The following is a 12,823-nucleotide window of genomic DNA, read 5'->3' as shown; positions in this document are numbered from 1 at the left end:
CTACTGGGTAAATAAATGAATGAGAAGAATAGACAAATCCCTAGCATGGAAAATACCAAATCATTGATAGAGATAACCTCAAGGAGGTGTGACATTACTCCCATCCCTTAATTTTAGACTATGCACATGTCACTTTCTAATTATTACAGTATGGAAAAGAGGATGGGAAGAAACATTATAGTAAAGACATCTGACAAACACTACCTTAGCCAGGTGTCCAAGCTTAATAACATCAGTGATGCTATTTATCTGATGAGAATGGCACTTTACATCTTTGGTATGCCTTCCAAAAAGGCATAACTATAGTATAACCTTGAGAAAAACATCAGACAAATCATAATTGGAGAACATTCTACAAAATATTATACATTATACCAGTGGTAGATACAGTCCATAAAGTGAGAACTATATTTATTTATTCATTTCATTCAATCAGTCAATAGTTTATTGAGTATGATGGTCTTCTTAGTTTTACATGTGAAGATTATAGCAGGGACAAAACTAATAATATTCCTATAATCATGGTCTAATGAAGGAAAGAAGTAAGATATAACATGGCATCCTGGATGAGATTCTAAAACAATAAAAGGACAGTAGATAGAACCTAATAAATGCAAATCATTTTAACCAATGACAATGTGTCAAGAGTAGTTCACTAGTTTGACAAATGTACTATAATTAATAGTTAAAATAATAATATAATATAATATAATATAATATATTATAATATTATATAATAATATATATTATAATAATATAATATTATAATAATATAATATAAAATAATATAATTAGTTCCAATGTTAACAATAGGACAAATTGTGTGGAGAGGACAGGAAAAGTCTGTAATGTCTGTGATTTTTTTTTTTTTTGTAAATTTATAACTAATCTAAAATGGAATGTTTAGTAAGATTTTTTTTTAAAGATATATGGCATCTTAGAGACTAATTCAGTATTTGTTCTACATCCATCGTGTTGTACTGGAACCAATTGTTTTCTCTGCTTATTAAGATCTTGATGATAAGGTTCTTTTTTATGCAGGGACCCCTACTAGCCCATGCAATATGGTTTTATACATTTGATATTTAAAGAGGCTTATAGGGGGCACCTGGGTGGCTCAGTGGGCTAAGCCTCAGGTCATGGTCTCAGGGTCCTGGGAACGAGCCAGCATCAGGCTCTCTGCTCAACAGGAAACCTGCTTCCTCCTCTCTCCATTCCTGCCTCTCTGCCTGCTTGTGCTCTCTCTTTCTCTCTCTCTGTCAAACAAAGAATTTAAAAAAAAAAAATCTTAAAAAATAAATAAATAAAGAGGCTTATAGGCTGAGGCCTACATCGAGACTTCCTGCTTGGTAGGAATCTGCTTTTCCCTCTCCCTCAGCCATTGCCCTACTTATATACTCTCTCTGTCAAATAAATGAAAATCTCTTAAAAAAAAAAAAAAGCTTTTCTCCTAGGTTTCTTTCTCCTCCTTGTATATATTTGTGTATGCAAGTGAATATGTTGGGTATATGGATGTTCCTAACTCTGCCAGGTTATATCCAGCTGATTGCTAGAAAAGGATTATCTATCTTTTTCCAATAGATCCAAACCCCAGCTCTTCCTAAACAACAAAATCCCATCATAGTAATTCTTCACTTTTGAAATGTGTTTATATTTTATTTCATCAGTTTTGTTGATCTTTCACATAATTTCAGTAGGATGTGAGCTTCAGTTATTTTTTATTTTCTTCTTTAATATGCCACCTGGCAGGAGGGGAGGGTGAATATGAGTAGAAAGGATACGAAGTTTAGGTCAGACATAAATTATGTTAACATGGTCCTTTCTGTTAATGCCTCTAATTTATCCACATCTATATTCTCTAATAAAGAATGAAATTCATAGGCAATAATATTCCTGTGCCTGTTCTGTCCAGCAGGCAAAACAGCTGTGTCCAACTGAGGGACAAACACAAGGCACCACTGTTGTCATGCTAAATCATCTGCAATTACACAACATCTGCTTTCTGTTCAGATTACAGATCTGTGATTTTCTAGTCATCATACTACTTTTTATGTCTCCAAAACACCTCTATTATAAAGTCAAACTGATACTTAAACCAGTTCCTTCCCCCTTATTCATTTTTCCTACTTTAGTATAGAACTACTATGTATAACACTTTTATCCTAATAATTATTTTCAATACACTAAAGTATATTCTACTTCAGAAATTTTAGGAAGAACAGCTGAATACGGAAAATATTTTAAGACTAACTTTCCATTATACTTTTAAATCATGAAATGGCATTACTTGCCAACTCCTCATAGATTCCAAATTGGTAAGTACATTCATATATTCATTCACTCAGTCTACAGTTTGTTGAGCTCTACAGTTTGGTCGGTTTTAGGTGCTAACAAACCTGATATCTCTATAATCATGGAGTTTACAACCTGATGAAAAAGGCAGAAGTAAGATGAAGTACAATATAGAGTGGTACCTGATAGGGAAGAAAATAAGCAAAAAAGAGAGATAAAATTTCAGAAATTGAGCATAAGGTGCAATTACATATATCGTAGTCAAGAAAGGAAATGACCTTAAAAGTTTACTCTGCTTCATGGATAAATACTTTTTTAATTGGAAATACTTGACATTTTTATTCCATATCAGCGTTCACTTGTGACTTTCCTTCCCAGAGATAACACACACATTACAATCAATGGTAGAAAATGTCAATAAGGTAAATTGATTCACCCTTAAGTTTAATGTTGAAGAGTGACTCAGAAAGTACACTTCCATAGGACATGCGATTTCATGACTCAAAAGCCATGCATAGGCTACCTGCCTACGCCCTACGCTTCCCTCAAAAATAACTCATCTGAGTTAATCTTACATGTTCTTTCAATCCTTAGTGAAATATCACTTTCCCAAGGAATCTTGTCACACTTTCACACATTCAGGGTCAGGTATGAAATGATTTTTTAGTTTTCTGTGTTTACTCATGGAACTGTCAACAGAATTTTAATTATATTTTATTTGTATGAGCATATATTTAATACCTGTCTCTTCTATTGGAATGTAGCTTTAGAACAGTGGGAGTATAGGTTTCTTTCAATCCTTAGCAGAGTACCTGAAAAATCCTTAGCATTTACTGATTTTATAAATAAATAAATTCTTTGTTGTCATTGAAAGGAAAGAAAAACTTGTTAAAGATTTGGATTTTTTTTTTTTTTGGTAGGTTTGATTCTGTTTCTGTCTCATAACATTTTGCTGCAATATAAATGAAATAACTGTTTCAAACTTACCATCATGATATTTGTTTTTTATATATTTTGTAAAATGAAATATATACTTCACAGCAAGACTTCTTATAAAATGTGTTTTGGTTTCTTAAGTTGGCTTAGAAAGGCAGTCCAAGAAGGCAATATAGGAAAACCCTGAACTCTTCTCCTCCCACAGACACACCAAATCTACACCCATCTAGAGCAATTCCTTTTCAAAAGGAATGGAGGGCTGGTTGCACCTTTCTGCACAATAAATGGTAGAAGAACTCCATGGAAAAGGGCAGGAAAGATGAAGACATGAGAACAAGAACCCTGACCCCAACATAGCAACCTGCACTGGGAGGCATGCTACTCAAGGGCTTGCATGCAGGCTCACCTGTCCTGGGGCTCAGTGGAAAAAAAAAAAAAAATCGGTTTAAAGGGAAACTAGATTTTAAATGAGGAAACACCATTTACTAAATCTAGAGCATCCATCAAGTTGTTGGGGGAACTGCTGGAACATTCTCCAGTACTGGAGGTGCCAGCAAGCTCTATTTTTAACTTTTCCACTCCATCTTGATGGTGTGAGGGGAAGCAGGGTCCAGGCATAATAGACAGCATTCTAGGACTGCCCCAGCCTTCCCCAGAGTCCTGACCCATACCAGCTCCAGCTTCCCCACACAAGCTGGATGCAACAATGACATAGGGCTAGGAACCCCTAGCCTGAACACAACATAGTCACCCCACTAAGGCCTCTGTGGCACAGAATGCTCCATAACCCCTTTGAGCCTTGTCCTCTTCAGCCCCAGCTGTCCTGCCAAGGTGACTCAGGGTGAGATACTCTCAACACCCCCTAAGCCTGTACCAGATCCAGTCTGCCAAGGCAGCCCAAGCATTGTATACCAGGGTCCCCCCACATTCCATGCCCACACCAGTTCCCCATATTTCCAAGGAATTACTAGCATAGTGCATTCTGGGACACTGCCCAAACTAGCCTCCCTATCAAGGTGGACCTACTGTGTTATACCTTGTGATCCCTACTACCACCCAGCTCTAGCTCCAGTTGTCCTGCCAAGGTGGCACCAATGTAGCACAATCTAGGACCGCCAAACCTGCAATCATTCCAGCTCCAGCCATCTCATCAAAATGGTCCTGGAGTGTTGGGTCCCAGGATACCTTGGCTCACCTGCTATACCTTTAGCCAACCTATCAAAGCAGTAAGACACATGAATTCTACATAAAGAATGCTCTTACACAAGGCCACTCCTTCAAGGCTGGAAGGCTGGATGAAGTCTCGGGGCTAAACAGGACTCTTATGAATTAAAAACAAATACAGACGACCCTGATTCTCTGGGTTGCAGGAATAATGGGTGACACAAATTATATATATATATATATATATATATATATATATATATATATATTTATTTATTTATTTTTTCCCCCAATCCTTAGCAAAATACCTGAAAAATCCTTAGCATTTACTGATTTTATAAATAAATAAATTCTTTGTTGTGAAAGAATTGTTGTTGGGATATAGATTTTTATTTTTTAACAAGCAGACCAAAACAAACCCGGGATATAGTTTTTTTGTTGTTTTCTTGTTTTGAGTTTTTGTTTTTCTTGAATTTTTGTTTGTTTTTACTGTGTGTGTTTGTGTGTGTGTGTGTTGCTCTTGTTATTCTTTTTTCTCTTCTTTTCTTTTTTGGACAAAATGACAAGATGGAGGAATTTTTCCCAAAAGAAAGAACACAGGGTAGAACTCATGACCAGTGATTTAATCAATACAGATTTAAGTCAGATGTCTGCACTAGAATTTAAAACAAAGGTTTTAAGGATATGAGCTGGGCTTGAAAAAACTATAGAAGAGACTAGAGGAACTCTTACTACAGCAATAAAAGAACTAAAGTCTAGCCAACCTGTAACTAAAAATAATGCAACTGAAATGTAGACACAAATGGAGGCCATAAGAACAAGCATGGATGAAACAGAGGAGCAAATCAGTGATATAGAAGATAAAATCATGGAAAATAGTGAAGCTAAAGAGGGAAAGAAAGGTAATAGACCTTTAAGGTAGACTTAGAGAACTCAGTGTCTTAGTAAAATGTAATAACATTAATATCATAAAAGTCCCAGAAGATGAAAAGAGAGAAAAAGGACAGAAGGTTTATTTGAACAATTTATAGCTGAAAACGTTCCTGATCTGAGGAAGGACACAGACATCAAGATCCAAGCTTCACAGAAAACTGCCACTAAACTAAAAAAAAGTGGGCCATTGCCAAAGCATATCATAGTGAAATTCACAAAATGCCAAGGAAATTACACAAGGGAAAAATCCTGAAAGCAGCAAGGGAAAGAAGTTCCTTAACCTACAAGGGGAAACAGATCAGGTTTGCAGCATACCTGTCCACAGAGACTTGGCAAACCAGAAAGTAATGCAAGGAAATACTCAATGGGTTGAATGGGAAAAATACACAGACAAGAATTCTTTATCTGGTAAAGCTGTCATTCAAAATAGGTGTAATATAAAGTTTTCCAGACAAACAAAAACTAAAGGAGTTAATGACCACTAAGATAACCCTGCAAGAAATTTTAAGAGGGGGCATTCTCTGAGTAGAGAAAAAAAGACAAAAAGCAACAAAGACTGAAAAGGACCAGAGAACATCACCAGAAACACCAAAACTACATGTAATATAATGGTATTAAAGTCAGATCTCTCAACAATGATTCTGAATGTAAACAGACTAAATGCTCCAATCAAAGGCACAGGTGTCAGAATGGATTAAAAAAACAAGATCCATCTATATGCTGTCTATAAGAGACTCATTTTAGTCCTGAAGATACCTGTAGATTGAAAATGAGGCAATGCAGAAACATCTATCATGCTAATGGGTGTCAAAAGAAAGCCAGAGCAGCCATAGTTATATCAGTCAACTAGATTTTAAAACAAAGACTGTAACAAGAGATGAAGAAAAGCATTACATAATAATTAAAAGATTTACCCATCAAGAAGATCTAACAATTATAAATACTCATGCCCCCAACTTGGGAGCACTCAAATATATAAATCAATTAATATCAAACAAAACTCATTTATGATAATGCAATAATAGTATGGGACTTTAACACCCCACTTAAAACAATGGACAGATCATCTAAGCAGAAAATCAACAAGTTAACAGTGGCTTCGAATAATACACTAAACTGGATAGACTGAACAGATATATTAAGAACATTTCATCCTGAAACAAAAGAATACACATTCTTCTCAAGTGCACATGGAACATTCTCCTGTATAGATCACATACTGGGTCAGAAATCAGTCTTCAACAACTATTAAAAAACTGAGATTATACCATGTGTATTTTCAGACCACAAAGCTATGAAACTGGAAGTCAACCACAAGAAAAAATTTGGAAAGACCTCAAATACATGGAAGTTAAAGAACATCCTACTAAAGAAGGAATGGGTTAACAGGGAAATTAATGAATTTTAAAAGTACATTGAAGCAAATGAAAATGAAAGCATGACAGCCCAAGACCTTTGGAATGAAGCAAAGACATTCCTGAGAGGAAAGTATATGGCAGTACAGGCTTATCTCAAGTAGCAAGAAAAGTCTCAAACACACAACTTCACCTTACACCTACTAGACTTAGAAAAGGAACCATAAATAAAGCATAAATCCAACATAAGAAAGGAAATAATAAAGATTAGAGCAGAATTAAATTATACAGAGAATTTAAAAAAAACAACAACAGTAGAATGGATTAAAGATAATAGGAGCTGGATCTCCAAAAGTATGCGTAAAATTGATGACCTATGGCCAGGCTTATCAAAAAGGAAAGAGAAAAGACCCAAGAAGATAAAATCATGAAAGTGGAGAGATCACAACCAACACCCAGGAATACAATAATAAGAGAATAGTAGGAAAAATTATATGCTGAAAAACTGGGCAAACCAGAAGAAATGGACAACTTACTAGAAACTTAAAAGTTACCAAAAGTGAAATGGGAAAAAATAGAAAATTTGAACAGACCCATAACCAGCAAATACATGAAAACAATAATTAAAAATCCCCCAACAAACAAAAGTACAGGGCCTGATGGCTTCCAGTTGGAATTCTACCAAGTATTTAAAGAAGAGTTAATACCTATTCTCAAACTGTTCCAAAAAACAGAAATAGAAGGAAAACTTTCAAATTCATTCCACAAAGTCAACATTACCTTGAGTCTAAAACAAAACAAAGACACCACTAACAAGGAAAATTATAGGCCAATATCCCTGATGAACATGGATGCAAAAATTCTCAATAAAATACTAACAAATCAAATTCAGCAGTACATTAAAAGAATTACTCATGACAATTAAGTAGGATTTATTCCTGGGTTGAAGGGGTGGTTTGATATTCACAAATAAGTAAAAATGATACACCACATTAATAAAAGAAAGGATAAGAACCATGTGTTCCTGTCTATAGATGCAGAGAAAGCACTTGATAAAATGAAACATCCTTTCCTGATAGAGAATATCAACAAATTAGGGATGGATGGAACATTCCTCAACATCATAAGGGCCATATATGAAAGACCCACAACTAACATCATCCTTGATGGAGAAAAACTGAGAGTCTTTCCCCTGTGGTCAGGAATAGGACAGGATTTCCATTCTCACTATTACTATTTAACATAGTACTGGAAGTCTTAGCCTCAGTAATCAGTAAATAAATAAATAAATAAATAAATAGCAGACATCCAAATTGGCAAGGAAGAAGTCAAATTTGATATTCTATGTAGAAAACCTGAAAGATTCCACCAAAAAATTGTTAGAACTCATACATGAATTCAACAAAGTTACAGAATATAAAATCAATCTTCAGAAAACTGTTTTGTATTTAGTCACCAATAATGAAGCAGCTCAAAAAGATATCAAGAAACCAATCTCTTTCCAGTTGCACCAAAACCAGTAAGATACCTAGATAAATTTAACTAAAGAAGTAAAAGATCTATACTCTAGAAACTATAGAGCATTTATGAAAGAAATTGAAGAGGACACAAAGAAATCCAAAAGCATTCCATACTCATGGATTCGAAATTAACTATTTAGGGCTCTTTTATTTTTTTGTTGTTGTTGTTGTTTTTATTTATTTATTTATTTATTTATTTATTTTATTTTTTATAAACATGTATTTTTATCCCCAGGGGTATAGGTCTATTTAGGGCTGTTAATGAGAGAGAAGAAACTGAAAGTTGATTGAGGGAAGTGGGTGAGGGTTGGGATAGATTAGATGGTGATGAGTATTAAGGAGGGTACTTGTTATGATAAACATTAGGTGTTTTATGTAAGTAATGAACCACTAAATTCTACTCCAGAAATCAATATTGTGGTGCATGTTAACTACCTAAAAAGTAAATAAAAAAAAAAAAGAAAGAAAGAAAGAAAGAAAGAAGACACAGGGACTAAAACAAATGAGTAGAAAGAGATGTTTCCAGTGAAAGAATTGATAACCCACTCCCCAAAATATACTCTAATGAAATGAAGATAATTATGCGACCTGACAAAGAGTTCATAGTAACGGTCATATAGAACTCACCAAACTTGGGAGAAGTGTGGATGAAAAGAGTAAAAATGTCAACAAAGATTTAAAAAAAAAAAAAATCACAAAGAATCACAAAGAATCAACCACTGAAAAACCACTGAAAAATTCAATAACAAATGAAAAACACACCAGAAAAAAATCAACAGCAGGGGCGCCTGGGTGGCTCAGTGGGTTAGGCCGCTGCCTTGGGCTCGGGTCATGATCTCAGGGTCCTGGGATCGAGTCCCGCGTCGGGCTCTCTGCTCAGCAGGGAGCCTGCTTCCGGCCTCTTTCTCTGCCTGCCTCTCTGCCTACTTGTAATCTCTCTCTGTCAAATAAATAAATAAAATCTTAAAAAAAAAAAAAAAGGTAAAAAAAAAAAATCAACAGCAGATTAATGTGTTGGTGATCTAGAAGATAAAATAGCAAAATGAAAAAATATATATACATATATATAAAGATGATAGCTTAAAGGTCTTTAGGTTAATACAAGTATACTAACACATTATAAGGGTCCCACAAGGAGAAATGAGAAAGGGGCCGAAAACTTATTTAAAGAAATAATGGCTGAAAACTTCTCCTACCTGAGGAAGAAAACACATCTAGATCCAGGATACATGAGTTTTTCAATCAAAATGACCCTAAAGATATTCACGCCAAAATATATTATAATTAAAATGGCAAAAACTAACAATAGAAAATCTTACAGGCAGTAAGAAGAAAACAAATAGTCACATACAAGGGAAACTCCATAAGGCTATCAAGCTGATTTTTCAGCAGAATTTTTTACAGATCAGAAAGCTGTGGCAGGATGTATTTAAAAAGCTAAAAGGGAAAACTTACTGCCAAAAATACTCTCCCCAGCAAAGGTATCATTCAGAAGTGAAGAGGAGATAAAGAGTTCCCAGATAAGCAAAAGCTAAAGTAGTTCGTCACCATTAAACTGACTTTATAAAAAATATTGAGAGGGTCTTCTTTAGTAAGAAAAGATTATGACTAAAAATAAGAAAATATATGAAAGAAAAACCTCTCATTAGTAGGGCAAATATATAGGAAAAACAATGGATCAATGGTTTAAGAAGATAGCAGAAAGGTTAAAGACAAAAATTATAAAATCAAGTATAACTTATATTAAGTAGTTAAGGGACACACAAAATTAAAGGTGTAAAATATGCCAAAAACATAAAGGTAAAGGAGGGAATAAATTTGTAATGCTTTTAGAATACATTTAAATTTAAAAGACTATCAGCTTCAAATATACTGCTATATATCTCTATCTATATGGATACAGAAGATACAGACAAGATGTATATGAACTTCAGGGTAACCAGAAAAACTACACTAAAACCAAAAAACTACACTAAATACTCAAAAATGAAAGAGAAAGGTATCCAAACATAACAGTAAAGAAAATAATCAAACCATAAGGGGAAAGACCAAGAAAAGAGAAAAGTACAGAGAATTACAAAAGCAACCAGAAAACAATCAACAAAATGGCAATGAGCACATATCTCTCAGTAATTATTATCAATGTAAGTGTACTAAATGCTCCAATCAAAAGGCATCAGACAATTGATGGATAAAAAACAAGAACCATCTATACTCTTCCTACAAGAAACTCACATCAGAATTAAAGAGCCATAAAGACAGAGAGAGACAGAATAATGTATTGCATGGAAATGGAAACAAAAAATGAAGTAGTAATATTTATATCAGACAAAATAGACTTTAAAACAAAGACTGTACCAAAAGACAAAGAAGGATACTACAAAATGCAAAATAGTCAATCCAAGAAGAGGATACACTATTTATAAATATTGATGCAACAAACACAGAAACACCTAAATACCTAAAGCAAGTATTAATAGGGAAAAGAGAGAAACTCACAGTAATACAATAATAGGGAATTTTAATTCTCCACTGATATCAATGGATAAATCATCCAGACAGAAAACCAATTAAAAAAAATTGGTTTAATGGGGCGCCTGGGTGGCTCAGTGGTTTGGGCTGCTGCCTTCGGCTCAGGTCATGATCTCAGGGTCCTGGGATCGAGCCCCGCATCGGGCTCTCTGCTCCGCAGGAAGCCTGCTTCCCTCTTTCTCTCTCTCTCTCTCTCTGCCTGCCTCTCTGCCTATTTGTGCTCTCTGTCTGTCAAATAAATAAATAAAATCTTTAAAAAAAAAAAAATTGGCTTAAATGACCCATTAAACTAGATGGACTTAACAGAACATTCCATCCCCAAACTGTAGAATCCAAATTGTTTTCAAGTACAATTGGAAAATTCTTTTTTATTTTATTATTTTTTTAATTTTTTATAAACATATAATATATTTTTATCCCCAGGGATACAGGTCTGTGAATCACCAGGTTTATACACTTCACAGCACTCACCATAGCATATACCCTCCCCAATGTCCATAACATCCCCCCCTCAATTGGAAAATTCTTTAAGAGAGTTTACATATTAGGCCACAAAACGCATTTCAATAAATTTAAGAAGACTGAAATCATATCAGGCAACTTTTCTGACCACAACAGTATGAAACCAGAAATCAACTATTAGAAAAATAACTGGAAACAAACAAAAAAACAAACATGGAGGCTAAATAACATGATACTGAAAAACTAGTGGGAAAATGAAGAAATCGCAGGAAATAAAAAAATACTTTAAAATAAGTGAAAATGGAAAAACAACTTTCCAAAATCTATGGGACATTGCAAAAGCAGTTCTAAGAGGAAAGTTCATAGTGATAAGGGTCTACCTCAAGACACAAAATCACAAATAAACAATCCAGTCTTATAGCTAAAAAACTAGAAAAACAAAGTATATCATAGAAGGTAAAATAATAAAGAAAGAGTGAAATTAAGTAGAGACTTATAAAACCATACAAAAGATCAATGAAACTTAAAGCTGGTCCTTTGAAAAGATAAATAAGAAAATCTCTAGGCAGACTCATCAAGAAAGAGAGAGGACCTAAGATATAAAATTAGAAATGAAGGGGAAAGATTCCAATTGATACCATAGAAATATAAAGGATTATAAGGAACTACTATAAAAAATTATATGCCAATAAATTGAACAACCTAACAGAAACCGACAAATTCCTAGAAACACACAATCATTTAAGTCTGAATGGTAATGAAATAGAAAATCTGAACATACCAATTAATTATAAATAACAAAATTGAATCAATAATTAACATACTCCTGGTGGTGGGTGTTATGGAGGACATGTATTGCATGGAGCACTGGTGTGGTGCATAAACAATGAATTCTGGAATACTGAGAAGAAATTTAAAAAAATAAATAAAAATTTAAGAAAACAATTTAAAAACTCCCCCAAACAAGTCCAGAACCAGAAAGTTTCACAGGTAAATTATACCCAAACTTTAAAAAGTTAGTACTTACCTTTCTCCAATCAGAAAGGAACGCTTCCCAACATCTTACGAGGCCATCATTTCCCTAACACCGAAACCAGACAAAGGCAACACATGCACCCGCGCACTCACACACACACACACACACACACACACACACATCAATGGAATAGAATAGAAAGGCAAGAAATAAATAGTGCATATATAATAAATTTTATATATAATGGAAGTCCATAAATAAATAAAAAAATGCATATATAAGGAATTACTCTACGACAAAGGCAAGAATATACAATGGGGGAAAGACTGTCTCTTTAGAAAAATGGTGCTGGGAAAACTGGACAGTGACATGCACAAAAATAAATTCAAAATGAGTAGAGACTTGGTTGTAAGACCTAAAAGCATACAACTCCTAGAAGAAATGACAGGTAGTAATCTCTGTGACATTGGTCATAAGAGTAATTTTTTGGACCAGTCTCCTCAGGCAAGGCTAACAAAAGCTAAAATAAATGGGACTACATCAAACCAAAAAGTTTTTGCACAGCAAGGGAAACCATCAACAAAATGAAAACTTAACCTATTAAATGGGAAAATATATTTGCAAATCATATATTCACTAGGGGTTAATTTCTA

The sequence above is a fragment of the Mustela erminea genome, chromosome 2 (assembly GCF_009829155.1).
Source record: "Mustela erminea isolate mMusErm1 chromosome 2, mMusErm1.Pri, whole genome shotgun sequence".
Lineage (NCBI taxonomy): Eukaryota > Metazoa > Chordata > Mammalia > Carnivora > Mustelidae > Mustela > Mustela erminea.
This window is presented reverse-complemented; position numbering follows the sequence as displayed.